Here is a 22,741-nt window from a genome sequence, read left to right as displayed (position 1 = left end):
TTTACGATATTTGCTTTTAACCTTGGTAAAGAGTGACTTTTCAATAACTCCAGGCTTATTCACCTAATCGACCTAGTAAAAAGATACATTATTGCAGAAGCAATGGGGGAGGGGAAGAGAAAGAGAATGAGGGTGGTAGAAATGACATTTCTGAAATGTTCTACAAATAGTACATAATCAGATTCACTGTACAAGAAATACCACTGGGGAAAATGCATCATGAAGCCTGCTGGCATTGTGTAACTTCTTAAGAGCCATCCAATCTCAGTTGTGTATCTTTCTCAGAGGAGACCTCTTTTCCACACAGAGGCAGGCAGTTATTGGAGTTTTTAAGGTGTATGTGCAGGCAGCCAGGTAAGATTTTTTTTTTTTGCATAGTTTCTATCAATACATGAACAATAAAAGTAAATAAGGTGGCTCCCAGTAAGCCATGAAGCCTTCAAGTTTGAGTTTGGCCCCACCAGCCTCTCATTTCTCCTCCTCACTCTTCAATAGCATTCACCCCATTTTCCAGGCCCCAGCACCTCTCTCACATCTCCCACTAATCCAAACAGGAGAAAATGATATCCTCTTTTACACTTGGAATGAAATTCCTCCCTATCAACATGTTAACATTTCCAGGAACTAGAATCTTTGGGTTACTGTCAATAATGACGGAATGAAAGGTTTTATCTCCCATTAAGGGACTTCAGGCCTCTTATTACAGTGGAGGAGATAATTTCTATTGTCCCTAAAAATCACAATTTATCCCTGAGGTTGGCTTTCATCATTATAGGCTACCTGGAGTCTAGGGGTAAATCAGAAAGGACAGTTGAGCATCTGAGCTAGCCTATTCCTTTCCCATCCTTAACAATTCACTTCCCATCCTTCTACTCCAGGACTCCCAGATACCAGGGTTATAAATCTGCTCTTATTGTCCCCCTAACAATGCCCTATGCAAATGTCCTGATCTGGGCTTTCATCCTCTCTATCCACACCCCCCTTATCATCACTGTGAGCTATGCTAGCTGAGTGTGTTCCCAGGCAGTCCTGCCTCTTGGCATAGAGCTCCTGCTGTTTAAAACTCTCTAGTGCTCAGGGCACCTCAAGAGAGGCTGGGGAGCAGGTAGCAGCAGTAGGTGTCAAGGGATATGGGAAAGGAATGGCAGGATGGGAAGGAATTATAAAGAGAATTTCAGCCTCCAGGCATAGTTGAAGGCAAGTGAAACTCCAACAAATAAGAGCATAGCTTTTACAATGTGTGACAAGAGCATGAATGTGTCCATCACGTTAAAGATGATAGTTATACGTGGAGGAAAAAAGTCACCATTATTTAAGTTCCTTATAACAAGCAATAAAGTAAAAAGAGATAAACTAAACTCTGGCAGGGGAGTTTTGCATCAGGTGTGAGGCTGGACCTGATGAGCTCTAAGATGGATTCCGGCACAGATTCCTCCCACGTGGTATTGATTAAGGCGGACTAGTATCTGCTCTAGGAGGTGCTTTGGGACTAAAGGAGCACATGGCACATAGATAAGAGAACTCAGAGATAAAAATCCCAAATGAGAGCCCTCAATATGTGGAGACACTCAGGCAGCTAGACACACGAGGTCAGTAGTTCAGTACCAAAGTTGAAGGGAGGCTGCTCTACAGAGGACCACCTGCTTTGTTTTCTTTGTTCTCTATTCAGACAACAAGTGGCCCCTACCCTTGGCCGCAATCTCAGTGTTGGCTCCCCTTCCCCTTTTTACAAGTGGGGAATGTATAAACCTCACACAGGCTACCTACTCAAGGTTCTGGAGACAGGTGCTGCACTGTCAGTTGACTGCATGGAGACAAATGTTAAAACTTCTCAGAAGTCCTCATAAAGTGAGGTTATTACACATAAGGTTTTTCTTCTTTCTGTAAAGGCATGTTCATTAAAACAAAACATCAAGGTCACTATAAATACAACTATTGAAAGTAATAAATAACTAGTTTAATGGTGTAAGACAATATATAGCTTTTTCATTAAACTATCAGTTCTCTGGTTACCCTGAGTAATTAGTTCAAGTAATCCAAAATGTTGAATTGAACAAGTGATACCAAAAAATCCTTGAACAGGATAGAACAGAAATATCCAAAAATAAACAAAGAATTAAATAAAAGTATGACTGTTACTGTTTTTAAAATACCATAACATTTTACTTATAAAATCTGTATTATATAAAATAAGTCAAGAAAAATATTCCATTTACCAGACTTTCCAGTGGAAACTTGATCTATACTTTGCAAAATCTGCTTTTAACCTTGGTAAAGCAATTAAAAGGTGACTTTCAACAATTCCATTGCAGAAATCAATTTATCTTTGGAAAAATAAATATTTAAAATTAATATTTTAATATTTTATTTTAATATTAAAATATTTAACATTTTAATATTTATATTAAAATTTTTAATGGCTACAGAGACTTTCAACTCTCAACTCTCTGCAAATCCACTAAAGGCTTCTTCTCTGTTCTCTGATCCCCTGTGATAGAGAAACAAAGACTAGCATTTTTAATTTCAAGAAAATCACATTGGTGCTTTGTTTTTTCAGTTAAATGACATGATTATATTTGGGCTACTTATCTATTAATGAGTTCCATATGAGCTCATTAACTTTCACATAATTTAAATTATAATTCGATTAATTATTAAATTATCTTTTTCTTGTCTTAAAAAAAAAACCATAAATCAACATATAAGTGGATAAAAAGGGATTCATCTGGGTTATCTTATCCATATTTACATCTCCGGGCAGTGCCATATCTGTGAGGGACCACTTCCCAAATTCATCCAAGTACTGTAACAGACATTTTATTGCTGGCACTGCAAACACACTTCCTCTATGTTTTCATTTGGATTCTCCCAGAAGCAATTCTAAGCCAAGGATTTGCAAGCAGATAGTTTATTCAGAAGATGATCCCAGCAAACACTGGTAGGGAAGTGGGGAAGGGACACAGAGTAGGGGAAACAGACAATAAATGGTCCATTATTGAGCAAGTTGTCACTGTGGGCAACTGCGGCTCAGTCCTGCAGGGAGAACTTTGGAAAATGAGTTATCCTGCCTGGGGAGCAAGGAACTGGTGCATTACATATCCTCGACTCCTGACCATCAGTGGTTGAAGGTTGCTGGAGCAGGAAGTAACACATAAAGGAAAAGAACACAGTGTAAAGTAAAAGAATCTGATCTAGCCTGGCAGTGGGCATCACAGACCGCTTCCGAGGAAGTGATGCTTGAGCTGAGATCTGTGCGTATGTATATATGGGGCGGGAGGGGAGAGGGAGAGAACAGAACACGTGCATAGAACCACATTGACACATACTTGAGAACACTGATCAGTGTCTTAGTCATCTTTGTATTCCCAGTCTAGCACCTAGTGCCTAGGGTATTACTGGGGCTCAGCAAATACTTGGTAAATTGAAGACAGATGTAAGGGGCTGACAAAGGATTTCAATCTGGAAGTAACGTGATTTTCTGAGGCTTTCCCCCCAAAGTCACGTATTGATCAGCAGTTCATTTGATGGCTATACTTTCCTTGACTCTTTATTATTAAATTGAAGATTTATGCTCCATTACTTTTGTCATTTTTCGCAGATTTTAGCCTGGTGGTAGAGTGAGATAACGGCAAGGACCACAAACGAATTCCAACCATTCTCATGCCACAACCGGCCTGTTCTCAATCACACCAAACGCTTTCCCTCCTGGGCCTTTACACTTGCGATTCTCTCTCTCAGAACACTACTCCTTCCCTGGGTTCCTCCCGTTCAAAATCACCTCCTCCCAGGGGCCTTCCCTGACCATCCGATCTAAATTAGTCTCCTCAGGCCTTCTTTAACGCATCATCCAGTTTCATCTCATTTCTTTCATGGAATTTACCTCTCTGAAATCATCTATTTGTCTATTCACCTCCACCTCCAATTCTAGGAGGGCAGGGGCCTTATCTGGTTCTCTGGATGTATCCCCAGTGCCCCAAACTAAGCAAATATGTGTTTATTCAACTAATGAGAAGAGCGTTACCTCAGATTCACCTCTGTTCTTTCAAGCCCTCAAAACCCTGAAGCTTTCCACTCCTGGCTCTACATCCCATTTTCAACAATAACATCATTGTTACACTACTTTGAGGTTCACAAAGTAGCCTGGACTCCATTTCCTGAGTAGAGCCCCTCAAACGATGCTGAGATAGAAGGTCCGTCCAGGGAAGAACGCCCATTCTCTCCATTTTACAGTCTACGAAATTCAGCCTCAGAAAGGGGATTCGCCCGCGGCCGTGCCGAAAAGACGGGCAGGAGCCCTGAAGGGGGTCCACATTCCGAAAAGCCTTTCCATGAGCCAGCGGATCCAAGACGCTTCATCATCTTTACTACTATTGTTTTATAGCATTCATTCTGAACGCGTTCCAGGCCGAAGGATGCCTCCCGGGCCCTAGCTGGTGTCCGAGCGCCCCAGACCTTAACTCCGGCCGCGCCCCCGCGCGCCCCGCCCCCGGCCCCGCCCCGGCCTCTGCTCCCACCCCGCCAGGACTCCCGCGCCCCGCGGGGACCGCCCACTCCCACCCGAGCCAATCAGCAGAGCTTCGGGGGGCGGAGCCGCAGGCCCCGGCCATCCTCTCTGAGCACCAATTGGTCAACCCAGCCGTCGCTCACGAGGTCGGGCCCCGTACGCACCTCCCTCCTTTTCCTCCACCCTCCCCTTAAGAAAAAACGGCGGTTGGGCCGCGGCGGCCGCCAACTGCACTCGGGAAGCGAAGGGGCGAGGAGCCAGGGAGCGAGGGAAGCAGGGACTGCGGGGAGGAGGAGGCTGAGACAGAGGAGGGGAGCTCGGCCCAGCCGGAGCTATCTCCGTCGAGAACAAAATGGCGGCGCTGGCGGAGGGCCAACTGTGAGGCGGGGCCGCGGCCATTCCCCCTCCGCCCCCACCCTTGCGCCGGCCGGGCCGGTCAGGGGGAGCCCGCTCGCTTCGCCCGGCCGGGGCGGGGAGGCGAGGAGGGGAGCGGCCCGGCCCACTATGCAAAGCGTCCGGCGCCGCCGCCGCCGCCGCCCCGTGGCAAAGGTAAAAGGGTCGGGTTCAGCCGCCGCGGCGGCGCCTCCATGTCCGCGCGCCAGGCCCGCCCCCTCCGCCGCCGGCCCGAGCCCGCCCCGGCCCTTTTTCAATTTTACCTCAGGATTTGGCGCCAAAGTGGCCTCGAAGCAGGTCCCGTGTCTGCGGCGGGCGCCCCCGGCGCGGAGGGCAAGGCGCGGGGAGGCCGGGCTCCCGGCGTTGGCAGATGGCGGGAGCCCCGGGCCGCGGGCTCACGGGGCAGCGGGAGAGAGACGAGACGCCGAGGTGGGGGCGGGGGTGGCGGGGGCGGGCCTGGGGGCGCCGCCGGGGTCGCGGGGAAGGGGGCGTTTGTTATTGTTTTTGTCAGTGAAAGGTCAGAGTTCGTGACCCCGGTGCCGCCGCCGCCGCCGCCGCCCGCGCTGGTAGGAGGAGGGCGAATGTTCTTCTTCCTCTACCCAGCGCCGGCCTCGCCGCGGCCGCGGGGGGCGGGCGAGCACGCGATTGGCTGAGGCGCGCGCGCTCACCGGAACGCCGCGGCCGCCGCTGCTCCGTCCGGCCCCTCGGCGGCGGCGGCGGAGAGCGGCCGCGCTCTGGGGTCCGCTCCGTGCGCCGGGCCGGCCGGCACCGCCGTCAGGCGAAATGGAATTTAAATGGCGCGGGGTAAAGGGTTGGTTGGTCGTTTTAAAAACCCCGGAACCCCGGACACCGTTATTCGGGTGCAAGGCCGCCTCTTGCGGGGGCCGCGAGCTTCTCGAGGCTGGGTGGCGATTGTCTTCTCGCCGTGACATCCTCCACCCCGGCCTCCTGCCCGGCTGAAGCCCCTGCGTTTGTTGATTGAAGAAGCAGTCCCGCAGCAGAGCGCCTGTAGGTCGGCAGTTTGTTGAGTGGGTGTTAAACTGTTCGTGCCCTGCTCCGTTCCGATGGTTTGTTATTTAGGTTTTAAAGGTCCGAGGATGCCCCAGCTTCTGGCAGTATCAGATAAAGTGTGGGAACCCTGTCAAACCTCTCATGTATGGTCTTTTAGTGAACATATGATTCAAATCTTGTGAAGTCCACGCCTCTCCCCTTCGCGGTTTGGAACTCGTAAACAGTGATACGTAAGTGTATATAAAGCAGCTCTTGGCAAAATTGCTTAAATATAGAAAGAAAATTGCTTCTCTTGATCTGATGAATGTTGGGTTGTGGGTTTTCCTTAGATAGTTCTCTTTTTTATGTTATGGCTTTAACTTGCTTTGGAAGGTGTGGACCACTTATCCTAGAAGCCCTGAAGTGTTGAGGCTAGACTCGTATTGATAATCATGCTTTGTAGGCTGAAGATCCTCTGCTAATGGATTTTTTTCTGCACTTTTGTTGTTTGTTACAAATAAATACTGACTCCAAGATGGATGGGTTAACCTTTCTTTCTTAAACAGTAGCCACTGGGGCTTTCATCAGGATAACCCCAACTTTGAGTATTTTGTCCATAATCTTATACTTCTATTTGATAGGAAATGCTTTAAACGCACCCATTTTCCCCTCTTCCCTGTTCTTACTTTGCAAGGAAATAAGTGGAGAAGAGAGTTAAATTTGTAATGTCGTGGTGAACCACAGATCCTGAAGTTGGAAGGGGCCTCAATAGATGACATGATCCAATCGTCTTCTGGCAGGAAGATTTTACAGGAGAGGTGGGTGAGAACCAGAAATGTCAAGTGATGTGCCTCAGGTAACCCAGTATTTTGATGGTAACTCCTTGTACACATGGATTGCTTTGCAATTGTGTACTCTTTTTCAAAAATAAAATTTTTTCTTTTTTACTTTTTTTCATGCAGTTTTTTTCCTCCCCAGAGACCCAGTACATAGTTGTATATTCTAGTTGTAAGTCCTTCTAGTTCTTCTAAGTGAACCCCTGCCACGGCATGGCTACTGACAGGTGGGTGGTGTGGTTCCACAACCGGGAACCGAACCAGGCCGCTGGAGTAGAGCACACCGAACTTTAACCACTAGGCCATCAGGGCTGGCTCAAAAATTAAGTTTTTAGTGTTAAATAATACATCTAGATATAGCATAAAAATTCACACATCAGTGAGTTTTGGGGGGGGTTCACAAACAATTGTACTAGATTTTAAAATAAATACTAAACAATAATTAATGTTTGTATGATGGCTTATAGTTTTCTTAATTTTCTTCATTTAATACTTAGCAGCTCTGTGAACAAGGCACTGTTATTTCCATTTTACTGAGGTGCGGAAACTGAGGCCCAGATAAGCAACCTGCCCAATGCTACAGGTGCAATAAGTGAAGCCAGGGCTCTGATCTAGTCCTTTTGATTAAGGTTTATGCTGTAAATCATGCTGCATCAGTTTGTCATGTGTGTAATAGTATTCAGTAAATTTTCAGTTAAAGGTTAGTTGTTTAATATTGAAAGTTAGTAGCAAGGGTTCATAATCTTGAGTGGCTTTTCTTCCCCTGAAAATAGATGCCCACTTACACACACATTGCAAACAACATCAGCAGGTAACAGTCTTCTGCAAGCTGAGGTCAGCACTGCCATAGTGCCATTTTTGCTTCCATTTTGTTTTTGCTAGAAGTCTTTGTAGTGAGAACTCTAAGTAGCTTTGTAACACTTGATGGATTTTAGAATCACCAAAAATATTGAAGTTGTATTATACTAGCCATACTTTGTTTATTTGACTGTCTATTAATAAGAAGTATCCACATTTGCATTAACAGTGCTTTTTGTTTTATCAACCTTTAAAATAAAGGGTTCTTGACTGGGAGTGCACTTCAGAACTGCCAGGCCCCGGGTGGTTCAGAAGCAGTAAGCTTTGGTATCAGTACTTCTACTGAGCATCACAGATAATTCTGATGCACACTACAGGCCTGAACCTGCATGGCAAAAAATTCGAAAAATGCATGGCAGAAAAACCAAGATAAAACTTTTTGTTTCACCTTTTGAAATGCAGTTTAGAAGTTTTGTTTTTTGTTTTTTGTTTTTAAACTCTGACCGTGCCTGAAGAGTATTCATTCACAGGGACCCGGGGCTTGATGGGAGTGATGATATATCTGGCAGTACCCAGCCCTTATGTGTGCATCGTCTTGGCACCTACCCACACTATGAGCCCTGTATTGAGATGTGCCTTGTCCCTCTCTATCTCAGGCCTTAACACAGTACAGAGTGGGTATGAAGTGGGCATTTATTGAATGAATGCTTTCCCAGCAACAGCGTATGGTGAACAATATTCATATCATCGTCCTGTTTTTACAGATGAACTCACTGAAAACAAGTTTTGGTGACTTCTGTGAGCTGGGATGTGAGCCTGGGGCTTCTGGCTCCTTGCACAGTGCTCTGTGGATGAGACCCAGGTGTTCCCTCCTCTGCCCTCCGTGGTCCTCTGGGCAGGTCTTTTTTTTCCATAACCCTTAACTAGTCTGTGTGTCATCAATTATTAATTGACTTGGCTGTGAGCTCCTTGAAAGCAGGAACTATATCATGCAGTTTCTTTTGTACCTAGCACAGAGTAAACATGTTTTTTGCCATCCAAGGTTATCTTAAATTTGCATTTAAATGATAAATGTTGAGTCAATGAAAATGAAATTTTAATTAAACAATAGTTGTAGATGTGCTAAATTTTTCAAATTACTATTATCAGAGATTTTTTTACTTGTAAGGGTACTGCTTTTATAATAGCATAAATAATGATTTTCCTTTTTATTTTTTTTTATTTTTTTTATAATTTTTTTTTTATTTTATTTATTTTTCCCCCAAAGCCCCAGTAGATAGTTGCAGTAGATAGTTGTATGTCATAGCTGCACATCCTTCTAGCTGCTGTATGTGGGACGCGGCCTCAGCATGGCCGGAGAAGTGGTGCATCGGTGCGCGCCCAGGATCCGAACCTGGGCCGCCAGCAGTGGAGCGCGCCCACTTAACCGCTAAGCCACGGGGCCGGCCCCCTTTTTATTTTAATAGACTGGAAAGGCTTAATAATTACCTTCATAAGTACTTATGTACATCTTTGTATCAATTGTTCTATAATAGCTTATGCTTTGTTTTTTTTTTTTGTTTTTTTTTTTAAAGATTTTATTTATTTATTTTTCCCCCAAAGCCCCAGTACATAGTTGTCTGTCATAGCTGCACATCCTTCTAGTTGCTGTATGTGGGACGCGGCCTCAGCATGGCTGGAGGAGTGGTGCCTCGGTGCGCACCCGGGATCCGAACCCGGGCCGCCGGCAGCGGAGCGCACGCACTTAACCGCTAAGCCACGGGGCCGGCCCACTTATGCTTTGTTTATCACCATGATAGTAATCATTTTATGAAACTTCTGGTTATATCATCTATATAATTATGACATGTTTATAAAATAAACTTTTAAACCTCATGTAATTGTTATTAGCCTTATTTTTCAAGAAGGTGGAATCTGAACAGATGTAATCACTGAATACCAGATTGCACATTCCTTACACTTACACATTATCCTGTTCAATCTTCACAGTAACCTTGTGAAGTAGATGGTGTTATTTTGTTTTTACAGCTGAAGAGGCTGAGGCCTTAAATAGAGGGAAGACGGCTTCTCCAAGTCATGTCGCCAGCAAGTGGTGGAACATTTATTAATAGTTATTTTTGCTTATTTCTTCTCTTCTGTCCTTGACAACTTTGAGAGGAAGAAAACCTCTTCTGCCTACCTTGATTCTGTCAAAGTCAAGCTCTGTCACAGGCGGAGGCTACTTGGAGAGGTCTCAGCTTGTATAAAAATGTCCCTTGTTCTTCCCAGGAAGAGAAAAGAGAAAGACCGCCCTGGTGGATTAGTGGTACAGGAACACCGTAAGAGTAGGCTCCTGAGCCCTTTCCAGAATGGCTTTTACTGCAAGTCATGCCCCTTTAGCTTCTGACCTGGGGATTCCTGGGCCTTGAAAAGGTATTATTTCTAAGTTGTACTTGGCTCAAATATCTTGGAGCATGATGGAAAATTAGACTGTTTTCTCAGAAAAATGCACCTGCCCTTGGTCCCCTGTTTTAAAATATGAGTTGCTTGGAAGGGCGTTTTTTGTTTTTTTAAATATCGCCTAGTTACAAACTCTCAATCTTAAGGCTTTGGAGTTTTTTTTACTAGCCCAGCACCACCTCAAGAGCTAAGCCTCTTGGGACTGCTGGCCTTTGACTTGAGAAGTCTAAAAGTTAAATAGTGGCATTCCTTGAGTTTCTTAAAAGATTGTTTCAACCTCACAGCCTGTTGGCTACAGGCCAAGAAATGTGCCTAGAAGCCAAAGGTTACTTGGAAAACCCTTCTTTGCTTTGCTTTGAATCCTACCCTTCACTTTGGGGAGAAATGGGATGCTACCCTGAGGCTTCTAGCCTTCAGTGACTGTCGGTACGCTGTCAGGACTGAGGGTCTAAAGGACACCAAATCCTGTTGGTTCTACCCTCACATTTTGCCCTTCCCCCACTCTTCTCTGATTTAGGTCCTGTCTTGTCCCACTGCTGTGGTTTCCTAACCTTCCTAACCAGTCTCAATCAGCTGCCCTTTCCCTCCCTCCCTTTCTCCCTCCCTTCCTCAAGCTGCTGCCTGGAAGGGTCTAAAACGGAGCCATTTCTAGCCCTCTTCTGTTTATAAAGTTTTTTAATGGTTCTGCATTGCTTAGGGCTGAAGTGAAAACTCAGATGCCTAAGGAGGAGGCAGTGCAGGGGGAGGGGGGAAGTCTAGCAAGTAGTCTGAAGGAGGTTAGGAAGCTAATGTAAACACCATTAGTATGTTAAACGCTTGTAGTGTTACCTGGAGAGCTCACTACCCACTTGAACGGGCAGCGCCTCATCAGCACCAGAATGCGGCCCAGGTATCTTCGGATTTCTCAAGAGAAGCCAGAAATCCAGAATTGTAAATGTGAAATCTCTTGACTTTAAAATGTTGGCAATTTACAAATGGTTTTTGAACTACGCAGGCCAAGCAATATCTCTTAAGCATGGTTCTGGGCCTCAGAACTAGTTTGGGACCTCTGACCAATCAGATGAAATCCAAGCTCCTGAGCGGGGCCATTTGAAAAGCCTTCACAATGGGTCTTTTCAGTCACCTTGAGATTACGGCATCACTCAGTGGTAGTCTTCCAATAAAAAAACTGTTGAACTCAGTAAGAATTTTGATTCCTTATATTGAGCATACATTTTCATCTGTCGTGGAGAGGGAACTTGGCAGGCAGGAAACAGGAGTCCATGTGTAGAGGTTGAATCCAAAGTGTGTGTGTGTGTGTTGGGAGTGAAAAACTTCCTGTCTCCTGCCTGGGGAAGGGCAGGGCAGTCACTTGTCTGTATAGGGTGGGGTTGGGGATCTGAGGCTCTCATGACTCCTTACAGAGACTCTCAACTGATCTTCCTGTCTTTAGTCCCACCCTGGCCCTCCCAGACACCTGTGCCTCCAGCTTCTGAGCCTCTCTAGGGGCAGGGGCCCATGTGCCTCACTGGCGTCCCTCCCTGCAGGCACTTTGGTGTTAGCTTTCTCCTCTGCCAAGCCTGCTGCCACTGTCCATGCATGATATATCTTCCAAAAATGGATTGACAGTTTCCATACCCTCTGCCTCCTCTCAGATTTTGTCTTTTAGGTTATATCTTTTTATTCCTTTACTGTCCTTAGGTTTTGGGAGGGAGTCAAGAAATGCATGTTTCTTGGTTATCTGTCACTGCATAACTAATCACAAGCCCAATGGCTTAGAAACCAACAATCACTTTTTAAAAAATTATTATCTTGCAGTTCTAGGGGGCTCAGATAGGTTCTCTCTTGGGTTTTCTCATGGTCAAAGTCAGATAGTAGCTGAAGTCCTCTGAAAGGCTTCTTTGTGTGTCTAGTGGTTGATGCTGGTTGGCAGTGTCAACACTGACACGTGTGGCCTGGGCTTCCTCATAGCATGGCAGATGCATCCCAAGAGCCAGTATCACTAGAACAAAGTGGCATTTTACATAGAGTTACTTTCTTGTTTGCTGCTCACTGAGCCATCACAAAGGTCTGTCCAGGTTCTAGGGGAGGGAATACATAACTCCACTACTTAATGGGAGGGGTGTCAAAGTCACATCATAAGAAGAACATGCAGGAGGGGATCTATTGTGGTGGCCGTTTTTGACAGAATGGACTCTACCTCACAAGTGTTCAATTTGCCTTTAGATAGAAGACCAGAGTGGTCTTTCTACTACTTAGATCTGTTCTTGTCACCTATCTCTTCTAAAGCATCTAAAGGCTCCCACAGCCTCCTAGTAACTATAGGATAAGTGCAATGGCCCTGAATGACCTGGCCCCAAACAGGGGCGTCTGTTTCTTGTCTCATCTGCTTTTGTGACTTCCTGGATTCTGGCGGTTCTTAACTACCCCAATCCCTGAATGTGCTGCATGGTGTCCTACTCATTCTCACACACCTTACTCATTCTGCTCTCTGCCTCCAGGGGCCTCTCCAACCCCCTTTCTCTGTAAGGCAAACCCCTCCTCTATGTCAAGCCCCAACTCGGAAGTCACCCTCAGGAACTCTTTCCTAATCTGCCTCAGGCACAATCCATTCACTGTTATCCACTTTCCCACGGAGAATTAGAGCCTTTGTACCTAACATCTCAGATTGTGAGCTCCTGGAAGTAAATAACCATGTGTCTCTAGTGCTTAATACTATGCCAAGCCTGGTGTCACTGTGAAAATAGTGCCTGGGTATTGCAGTGTTCCAAAGGCCCTTAGCATCCTCATAGGCTTACATATGCAACATTCAGCCACTTACTTTCTTCTATTGCACCAGAGTCAACTGAAAATTTGTAGCACCAGGAAACACAACCCCGATCATATTTACCTTTCTATCCAGCTAATTAATCCTGGAAATAAATATAATATGTTTCTTGAGGCTCTAGGTTTCAACATGAAATTTGATTTGTTCATAGATGTTTTGGTTATGACTTAGGCAATCGGCATTTTTCTATATTAGGAAAGTCAATATTTATCAGTCAATTGTGTATCAGAGTTTCGATCAGTGAGTTAGTTTCCAGAATAACTGAAAACTAATAACCTTTCAGCTGAGGAAGGTGGTGGTAGCAGAGTGGAGAGCATCCTGAATGGCTCCCCACATTCCAGATTTGCGATTAACTTAGTGTGGGGCTTTTGACAACAGATCCAACTCCCGAGTCTGTTTGCTCCAAGGTTAGTGGAGGCTGCACCACCTACCAGGGTGGGCAAGTGTGGAAGGAAGCATGTAGAAGCACTTTTTAAGTGGTAAACTGAGGCATTCACAAAGATTTCTGAACCTCAAAGCCCAAAATTTTTGACTGACGTTTGAATTGAACACCTTATATTATGTAGATAAGAAAATCTGAATGTTTAGTGCACTGTTTATTTAAAAATTTGAAATGTGCTATTTAGCAAATGTTTTATCTATTGTGATTTTTCCCCCAAAGAGAGAACTTGTCAAGAAACACTGTGTTGTATCTTTATTAGAAGTTTTATCCCTACACCTTTCCTGAATAAAGAGGAAAAAGACTTTTCTCTTAAAAATTTTCACAAAAAAAGCTTAACATGCCAAGGGACATATCAGGAAAAAGAAAAGCTTTTTTAAAAATGTTATTTAAAAGGCCATTTTCTTCACTTATTTTTGACAGGAGGGGATCTTTTTCTCCTCCTGTGTAGCAAGGGATGGACCCATAGGATGAGAGAGTGATATCTTGGTAATTGTAAAAATGGAAGATCTTTGTTGAGTAGGTGAAAGGTTGAGATTTAAGAGAAATTAGTAAAATTGCTATAGTGAAAACCAATGGTCCTTTTTCACCTTGCCCCATAAAATATGATTCGGGATCACACTGAGTGGTATTATAGCTGTATTTTTTTTATTAATGTCATACTAGTTTATAACATTTTGAAATTTCAGTTGTATATTATTGTTTGTCAGTCACCATATAAATGTGCCCCTTCACCCCTTATGCCCACCCCCTAACCCCCTTCTCTCTGGTAACCACCAAACTGTTCTCTCTTTCCGTGTGTTAGTTTATCTTCCACATAGGAGTGACATCATATGGTGCTTGTCTTTCTCTGTCTGGCTTATTTCACTTAACATAATACCCTCCAGGTCCATCCATGTCATTGCAAATGGGACGATTTTGTCTTTTTTATGGCTGAGTAGTATTCCATTGTGTATATATACCACATCTTCTTTATCCACTCATCAGTCGAGAGACACTTGGGTTGCTTCCACTTCTTGGCTATAGTGAATAATGATGCAATGAACAGAGGGGTGCATAAGTCTCTTTGGATTCTTGATTTCAAGTTCTTTGGATAAATACCCAGTAGTGGGATAGCTGGATCATAAGGTATTTCTATTTTTAATTTTTTGAGGAATCTCCATACTGTTTTCCATAGAGGCTGCACCAGTTTGCATTCCCACCAGCAGTGAATGAGGCTTCCCTTTTCTCCACAACCTCTCCAGCATTTGTTGTTTTTTGTCTTGGTGATTATAGCCATTCTGACGGGTGTGAGGTGATATCTTAGTGTTGTTTTGATTTGCATTTCCCTGATGATTAGTGATGTTGAACATCTTTTCATGTGCCTATTGGCCATCTGTATATCTTCCTTAGAAAAATATCTGTTCCTATCCTCTGCCCATTTTTGATCAGGTTGTTTTTTTGTTGTTCAGTTGTGTGAGTTCTTTATATATTGTGGAGATTAACTCCTTGTTAGATATGCTTTGCAAATACTTTCTCCCAGCTGGCGGGTTGTCTTTTCATTTTGATCCTGGTTTCCTTTGCCTTGCAGAAGCTCTTTAGTCTGATGAAGTCCCGCTTGTTTATTTTTTCTTTTGTTTCCCTTGTCTGTGTAGGCATGGAATTCAAAAAGATCCCTCTAAGACCGATGTCAAAGAGTATACTGCTGGGCTGGCCCCGTGGCTTAGTGGTTAAGTGCGCGCACTCCACTACTGGCGGCCCAGGTTCGGACCCTGGGCGTGCACCGACGCACCGCTTCTCTGGCCATGCTGAGGCCGCGTCCCACGTACAGCAACTAGAAGGATGTGCAGCTATGACATACAACTATCTACTGGGGCTTTGGGGGAAAAAATAAATAAATAAAATTATTAAAAAAAAAAAAAGAGTATACTGCCTATATTTTCTTCCAGGAGTTTTATAGTTTCAGGTCTTACCTTCAAGTTGTTGGTCCATTTTGAGTTAATTTTTGTGTATGGCAAAAGATAATAATCTACTTTCATTCTTTTGCATGTGATTGTCCAATTTTCCAACCATTTGTTGAAGAGACTTTCTTTTCTCCATTGTATGTTCTTAGCTCCTTGGTTGAAAATTAGCTGTCCGTAGATGTGTGGTTTTATTTCTGGGCTTTCAGTTCTATTCCATTGATCTGTGTGTCTGTTTTTGAACCAGTACCATGCTGTTTGGATTATTATAGCTTTGCAGTGTATTTTGAAGTGAGGGATTGTGATGCCTGCAACTTTGTTCTTTTTTCTCAGGATTGCTTTAGCTATCTGGAGCCTTTTGTTGCCCCATATGAATTTTAGGATTCTTTGTTCTGTTTCTGTGAAGAATGTCATTGGGATTCTGATTGGGATTGCACTGAATCTGTAGATTGCTTTAGGTAGTATGGACATATTAAGTATGTTTATTTTTCCCATCCATGTGCATGGGATGTCTTTGCATTTCTTTATGTCATAATCAATTTCTTTCAATAATGTCTTATAGTTTTTATTGTATAGGTCTTTCACCTCCTTGGTTAAATTTATTCCTAGATATTTTATTCTTTTTGTTGTGATTATAAATGGGATTGTCTTCTTGAGTTCTCTTTCTGTTAGTTCGTTATTAGAGTATAGAAATGCAACTGATTTTTATAAGTTGATTTTGTACCCTGCAACTTTGCTGTAGTTGTTGATTATTTCTAATAGTTTTCTGATGGATTCTTTAGGATTTTCTATATATAAATTCAAGTCATCTGCAAACAGCGAGAGTTTCACTTCTTCGTTGCCTATCTGTTTTCCTTTTATTCCTTTTTCTTACCTAATTGCTCTGGCAAGAACTTCTAGTACTATGTCAAAGAGTGGTGAGAGTGGGCACCCTTGTCTTGTCCCTGTTCTCAGAGGAATGGCTTTCAGTTTTTCCCTGTTGAGTATGATGTTGGCTGTGGGTTTGTCATATATGGCCTTTATTCTGCTGAGGTACTTTCTTTCTATATCCATTTTGTTGAGAGTTTTTATCATAAATGGATGTTGGATCTTGTAAAATGCTTTCTCTATATCTATTGAGATGATCATGTGGTTTTTATTTCTCATTTTGTTAATGTGGTGTATCACATTGACTGATTTGCCGATGTTGAACCATCCCTCTGTCCCTGGTATAAATCCCACTTGATCATGGAGTATGATCTTTTTCATGTATTGCTGTTGTGGGAGATCAAAATTGGCCACTGTGAAATATATCTCTTTACCTTGATTATTTTCTCTGATGGACATTTGACCTCCCCCAAACTGCCTAAAGAATTTAACATAGAAGACCTGTTCCAGGAGGGAGTTACTATCATATGATGGCTGTAATATAATGCAAAATAGATGTTACAATAGGAAAGGCACCAACAAGCCCCTCTTATCAAAAATTCTGTCTCTCCCAGGCCACATTCTCTAGGTGGCCCTACAAGGAGTTGGCAGACAAACATTTACATTTATAAGGGAAATCTCTGTTTGTAAAGGTATCTCCCTCTGTGTGCTGGGAAGGGGGGTGGGGCATGGCCTTGTCTCTGGAAACTCTCATCAGTATGGAAGGAAAAGACTTAAATCTACATACTCTTGATTACTGTGATTTCTGTCTCTCCGGCCACATTCTTTACAGGTGGCCCTGTAAAGAATTGTCTGACAAGGGCTGGCCCGTTGGTGCAAGCAGTTAAGTGCGTGCGCTCCACTGCGGCGGTCCAGGGTTCGCCGGTTCAGATCCTGGGCTCGCACTGATGCACCGCTTGGCAAGCCATGCTGTGGCAGCATCCCATATAAAGTAGAGGAAGATGGGCATGGATGTTAGCCCAGGGCCAGTCTTCCTCAGCAAAAAGAGGAGGATTGGCAGATGTTAGCTCAGGGCCGATCTTGCTCGCAAAAAAAAAAAAAAAGCAGTTGTCTGACAAACATCTACATTTCCCTCTTCATGTAAATTGTCTTCTTCCCCTCTGAAATCCCAACACACTACCCACCCCCAACATCCTCCTTTGTCTTTAGCTGAAGATAGTATTTAAGATGAGAATCTCTGCTATTGTGTTGACAAACTCAGTTTCCCTGGTTTCTCCCATGTATACATGTTATTAAGCTTGGTATTATTTTCTCCTGCTAACCTGTCTTTTAATTATTTGGCCAGCCATAATAACTTTAAGGGAAAGGGCGGAGGGGGATTCCCCCTCTTCCTGGACACTGTATTCAGTTTGCCAATATTTTGTTGAGGATTTTTGCATCTATGTTCATCAGTGATATTGGCCTATAATTTTCCTTCTTTGCATTGTCCTTGTCTGGCTTTGGTATCAGGGTGATCTTGGCTTCATAGAATGTGTTAGGAAGTGTTCCATCTTCCTCTATTTTTTGGAATAGTTTGAGAAGGATAGGTATTAAATCTTCTTTGAATGTTTGGTAAAATTCTCCAGAAAAGCCATCTTGTCCTGGACTTTTATTTTTTGGGAGGTTTTTGATTACTGTTTCAATCTCTTTACCTGTGACTGGTCTATTCAGATTCACTATTTCTTTATACCTGTATTTTTAAAAGAGCTGTCTAATTTATGCCTATAATAACTTTCATAATTATACATGTTGGAATAATCAAGTCTCATGCTTGGGGGCATAGCCAATTACTGTAGCAATCAAGAGGGAATTTATTATCTCATGTATGCTGCTCACAGCAGGGTGGCTCCATTACATATTCATGACTTCTAGGGTAGTGGTGTTAAAGGTTAAGTACAGGCCACTGGATTTGAAGGGCCACAGATTTACTGGGGATGGCAGTTCTTTTAAATCCTAATCTCCTGCTCATATCTTGTTACTTCAGAGGCCTTCTAAGGAACATATGGCCTGTTGCCTACACTTTACCACAAGGCAGATCTTTGGAAACAGTTCTTGTTGAACGTTCTAGATGCACTTTCCCTCTCAGTCCACCTTTGGAGAGAACATGAATTACACTTTTGAAGGTGAGATCCTAATTTTGAAGAGACATTGAGGTCGTTTAGGGCAGTTCATTTAGGGCAGTTCACACTTGAGTGGGGAATCTTTATCTAAACCAGAGGAGTAGTCACTGCTGAAAACATGCTTTAGGACCCCCTGGCATAAAACATGTTGTTATTTTAAACTTCTGTAATATTTGCAACTCTCAGCTCCCGGAGAATTTTTAAAATTTATAGTTTACATATACAAATAATAGGGTTTTCCCTTAATTGCTACTGTATCCATTTCCTGATCAAAAGAATTTGTGTAGCTTTAGCATGCATTTTGTACTTTTTTCTCCTTGCAATATTTTTGAAACATTCAAAAACTAAAACTGGAAACGTGTCATTACATTTGAATATGTGACTTTAATAAAATCTTTTATTTTGGCTCATTATGTGTCTGACTGCATCTTTGTGCTCTTTATTTTTTTTCTTACCTGATTCTCTTAAGCTAGTGGTTTAAAGTTTTTTTGACCATAATCTATAAGTATTAATATATTTTACATCAGCAATCAGTATATCACATGTATACACACACACACGATTAAAACAGAAATGTCATGAAATAGTCCTTAAGGACAGTGGACACACTCTGCCATGTTAAGGCTAGCACTTGTTGATAAGGCTTTCTTCCTTTTATTTTTTGGGCTTTCTTAATACGGTTTTATTTTGTACAAGCCTCTCTCTGGCTCTTGTGGAAGTGCTGCCACCCCACGCTGGCTCTATTATAACGGCACTCTTGAAAGACAAAGTAGAAAATGAGGGCTGTTGTCATTCTGCTCTGTCAACACAGAATGCCATTTCCTATAAGACATCATCAGATTATCTGTACAAGGAAGAGACCGAGACCATGTAGAGAACTTGTTCTGCAGAATCTTGCCCATGATCACCAGGACGTTATCAGGGTTGTTAAGCTTCTCCTGAGAAAACTTCTGTGGAAGGGGATATTTTACCGGCTGGCACCGCCTTTGTGGTAGTCCTATGTCTAGCTCAGTTAGACTGGTTTTCCCCTCAAATATTCACTATCTGTCTTGGCCATATATTTCTCCTTAAAATGTTTGTCATAGTATCAAATTCTAAAAGGTGTCCTGCAATATTGTCTGATGATATCAGTGCCAGCTCTCATAATATAACCTATAACATCATTTCAGGAACTCTTAGGTCTCACTTTTCTTCAGCTAAAGATCTAAATACAGACTGCAGATAGACCCTATAAATTGGCACTTCTACCAGACTCTAGTGACAAGCTGAGGTCACTGCCCATGACTGGACTAAGTTTTTACTCTTAATCAAGGTGCAGCTCAACTACCACTTCTGTGAAACCTTCCCAGACCCTCCAACCCCAGATCCCCAATCTGCCTGTGCAGTCTCCTGAGGCACTTTGTAAACACTAGATGCCCCTGCCCCCTCCCCTCACCTATCGAGAGGGGAACCCTAGGAGGAGAGATATGGACCACGGTAGGAGTCCAAGGCCAAGCATGCATGGGGGGCACTCGACTTGGGGATGGCAGTCTCTGGCTATAGCCTGGGGTCTGAACTTACACAGTAGCCCCCAGGGCCAGCTCTCCCTCTGGCTCTTCCTCTCCACCATCAGTCAGGCTGCCAAGGGGGCAGCCCTGGTAAAGTAGCCGAGGTTCTGGTTGCAGCATGTTGCAAATTTGTGGTCTCTCACCCCAGACACACTGCTCTGGCTTCACACAACCGACAGGCTCCAGGCTGTGTATTGCTTGCATTGGTTTGATTTCATTTCGAAAGTAGTCCCCCTCCCTTGGGGATGCGACCCCTCTCAGGACACAGTGGGATTCTGTAAACACGTGCTCTCTTCCTCTTGGAACTAGTGTGGCAAGGGTATGATGGCTTCCTTCCCAAAACGAGACTCCTTGTCAACTCTCATAGAGCACATGGTAACCATAACCTTCAGGCTTGTCTTTTCACCACATAATGCAAATTCTTAAAGGGCTCGAGAAGAGCAAGTAATGGATCAATTTTTAGGTTATTGTTTATAAATCCATCTTAGAAATTATGATCTGTTCTCTTATGTGAGAAAAATGTGCTGAATCCCTGAAGTCACTTACCTTAAAAATCCCTCATAGTTGAGTGTTCATCCTAACGTGTCAGTTATTGAATAACACTAGAAGCGTATGCTAATAACTTTTTTTTTAAAGCATGTACCTTTGGGTTTTAAATATCCAGATCCCCTTCTGCAGTTGAGGTAAGTCTTGTGCATATGATTGCAGAAAAATAGAACTGTATTCATTGTTACAATTAGTATATTGAAATAATGTTGGTTTGTGTGCATGGATTGTGTATTATGTGATAAAATTGAATGATTTTGCTTGGATAACGAAATGCAAAATTTAGGCTGACTGAACATCATGTTTGTTATGAGTTTGGAGGAAAAGATCCTACTGATTGGTCCTCTGCAGTCAGAGATTTCTGTCAGTTTTAGAAGGGAATTCACCTTGCACGTGTCAGAAAATTGCTCACAGTATCAGCTCACACACATTCCAGGGAAACACTATGGTGAAGCAGTTGCAAGAGTGTGACCATGGGCAAGTTACCTAATGGCTCTAACCCCTGGTTTTCTCACTTGCAAAATGCAGATAATAACAGAACTCATCTCCACAGGCCCTGGAGAGAACTAAGTGAAGTGACAGGGTTAGGGTGCTTGGAGCACTTGGTGCAGAGATCCTTGCTATTATTTGTTGCTGATAATCACACAAAGGCCTTCTAGGAGCCCGTGAGAGGCCAGTGCTCTTTGGCTGCTGATTTAACAATTGTGTCTGATTAGGGATCAATAACATCAACCTGCCTCCCCAATACCACTTACAGTAAGATTCAACAAACACACATAACATGCCTAAGTAAGTGCACAGTAAGTTATTCCATCACTGATTGTCTCCAAAATCCATGGCAAGGCATAGCCCTCACACTACGCTAATCTAACCATAGTCTTCTTTCCAGGAGATGTGGGCTAGAGGGTGGACATCGTGGGTGAATCCCCAGCAGCCATCCGCCCCCCACCCCCCAGCTGACTGATCTGTGCTGGTCATGGTGATCTCCTTCCCAGTGACTAGCTCAGGAGAGGGCAGGCATAAGTAAGTGTGGTCCTAGAGTAGTGCGGAGGGCCTGCTGGGTGCTTCTAAGAAAAAGCTAGTTACAGGAAGCCAAGCTTTCCCTCCTTGGTGGCTGTGAACAGGCAAGCCTGTAGCCCCAACCATTGGTGGCAGTCACCAATCAGCTTCTTGGGAACCAGCCCTGGAATCAAGCTGACAGTGGACAGCAGGTCAGAGAAACCCAAAGAGCTTGGTTCTTGGAGACACTGTCTGACCCAGAACGTGCCCTGCTTTTGCACCTCCTCTTGTTGAGTTAATTTCCTAATTGTTTAAACCAGTGTGAGGTTGGTTTCCTTTTACTTGCTGATGAAAACAGACATCTTAGTGTGGACACATCTGTCCTCTCAACCATTAGTGCATGGAAGCACAGAAGCCTCCCTGATCATAGCAATTGCAGATCACAGGCTGAACCAATTAACAGAATAGTATTCCAGCATGTTGACTTGGCCCTATGGCAGAACAGTCGGGCTCCGGCCTGGCCCTACCACTCCTAGCCCAGGTGGCCTCAGTTCCCATTTAGGGCTTCAGTATTCAGCAATGACATTTACACTGTCAATCAAACGAAAGGTTGGACTAGATGAAGAAAGGACTCTGACCGCATTACCCTTTGGTAGCTGTTGCAGGGCTGTTGGGATCCTTGGCATGGGCACACGTGGTGCCTGCCCAAAGATCAACCCCAGGCGTCAGCACAGAGGACTAGGCTGCATCCAAGGGAGAGAGTGGTCGGTCTGTCAGCCTGACCAGAACTCAGAATGTATTTTTGTTTTTTGTTTTGTTTTGTTTTTTTTTTTTTTAAAGATTTTATTTATTCAGTTTTTTTCCCCCCAAAGCCCCAGCAGACAGATGTATGTCATAGGTTCACATCCTTTTTTAGTTGCTGTACGTGGGACTCGGCCTCACGTTGGACGGAGAAGTGGTGCCTCGGGGCGCTCCCGGGATCCGAACCCAGGCCGCCAGCATCAGAGTGCGCGCACTTAACCGCTAAGCCACGGAGCCGGCCCCTCAGAATGTATTTTTGATATGTAAAAGAATTATTGTTAGGACCCAGGAACCCAATCAATATCCCTGGACACCACTGTGTTTCTGGTGTGCTTTGTGTTAGTAATAATGAACAAAATTCGTCCTACTTACCAAGACCAACTGAGGCTGGAAAAAAACAGTCTGCAGGGAAGGTGTGAAACCACCACAATGTAAAGTAAGTGCCACCTGCTTTCAGTAAAACCCTAAGTTTTATAAAATTTTACTGATTCTGACAAGCAGGCAGAGGCCATCCCTGCAAAGGTCTGTGTTTTCCTTACCCATATGTGGAGAGCTCAGGGAGAGGTCATTGAAACAAACAGGGGAGGAAAGCCCCGATGACCACAGGAGTTCAGCCCACCCCTGCCAGGCCCTCCTCAGGGCTGGTTTCTCTCTCTTGCCATTTTCATGGATAAGAA

At 43.8% G+C, this 22,741-nt stretch overlaps 1 protein-coding gene and 1 long non-coding RNA gene across 5 annotated transcripts in view; one reads left to right on the top strand and one right to left on the bottom strand.

Moving 5' to 3' along the window:
• NR2C2 (nuclear receptor subfamily 2 group C member 2) overlaps positions 1 to 5,377 on the bottom strand; it is a 121,129-nt gene extending 115,752 nt beyond the window's left edge. For all 3 annotated transcript variants that reach the window (XM_087431557.1, XM_014796773.2, XM_004442432.3), the window contains exon 1: positions 5,161 to 5,377. The gene's annotated coding sequence lies outside the window, so the exon portion shown is untranslated. The remainder of the gene's footprint in view (positions 1 to 5,160) is intronic.
• A 17-nt stretch (positions 5,378 to 5,394) lies between these two features.
• Positions 5,395 to 18,571, top strand: LOC147917146 (uncharacterized). 2 transcript variants are annotated; one of them, XR_015552320.1, is made up of 4 exons: positions 5,478 to 6,138; positions 6,582 to 6,705; positions 9,790 to 9,933; positions 14,840 to 18,571. It is a non-coding gene; the product is annotated as an uncharacterized LOC147917146 (long non-coding RNA). The 2 variants fall into 2 exon arrangements; XR_015552319.1 differs by having other exon boundaries at positions 5,395 to 6,705.
• Positions 18,572 to 22,741: the final 4,170 nt, after the last annotated feature.

The sequence above is a fragment of the Ceratotherium simum genome, chromosome 5, assembly GCF_057802395.1.
Source record: "Ceratotherium simum simum isolate JZ-2026a chromosome 5, ASM5780239v1, whole genome shotgun sequence".
NCBI lineage: Eukaryota > Metazoa > Chordata > Mammalia > Perissodactyla > Rhinocerotidae > Ceratotherium > Ceratotherium simum.
The sequence above is the reverse complement of the archived record's forward strand: the minus strand, read 5'-3'. Positions and strand labels throughout refer to the sequence as shown.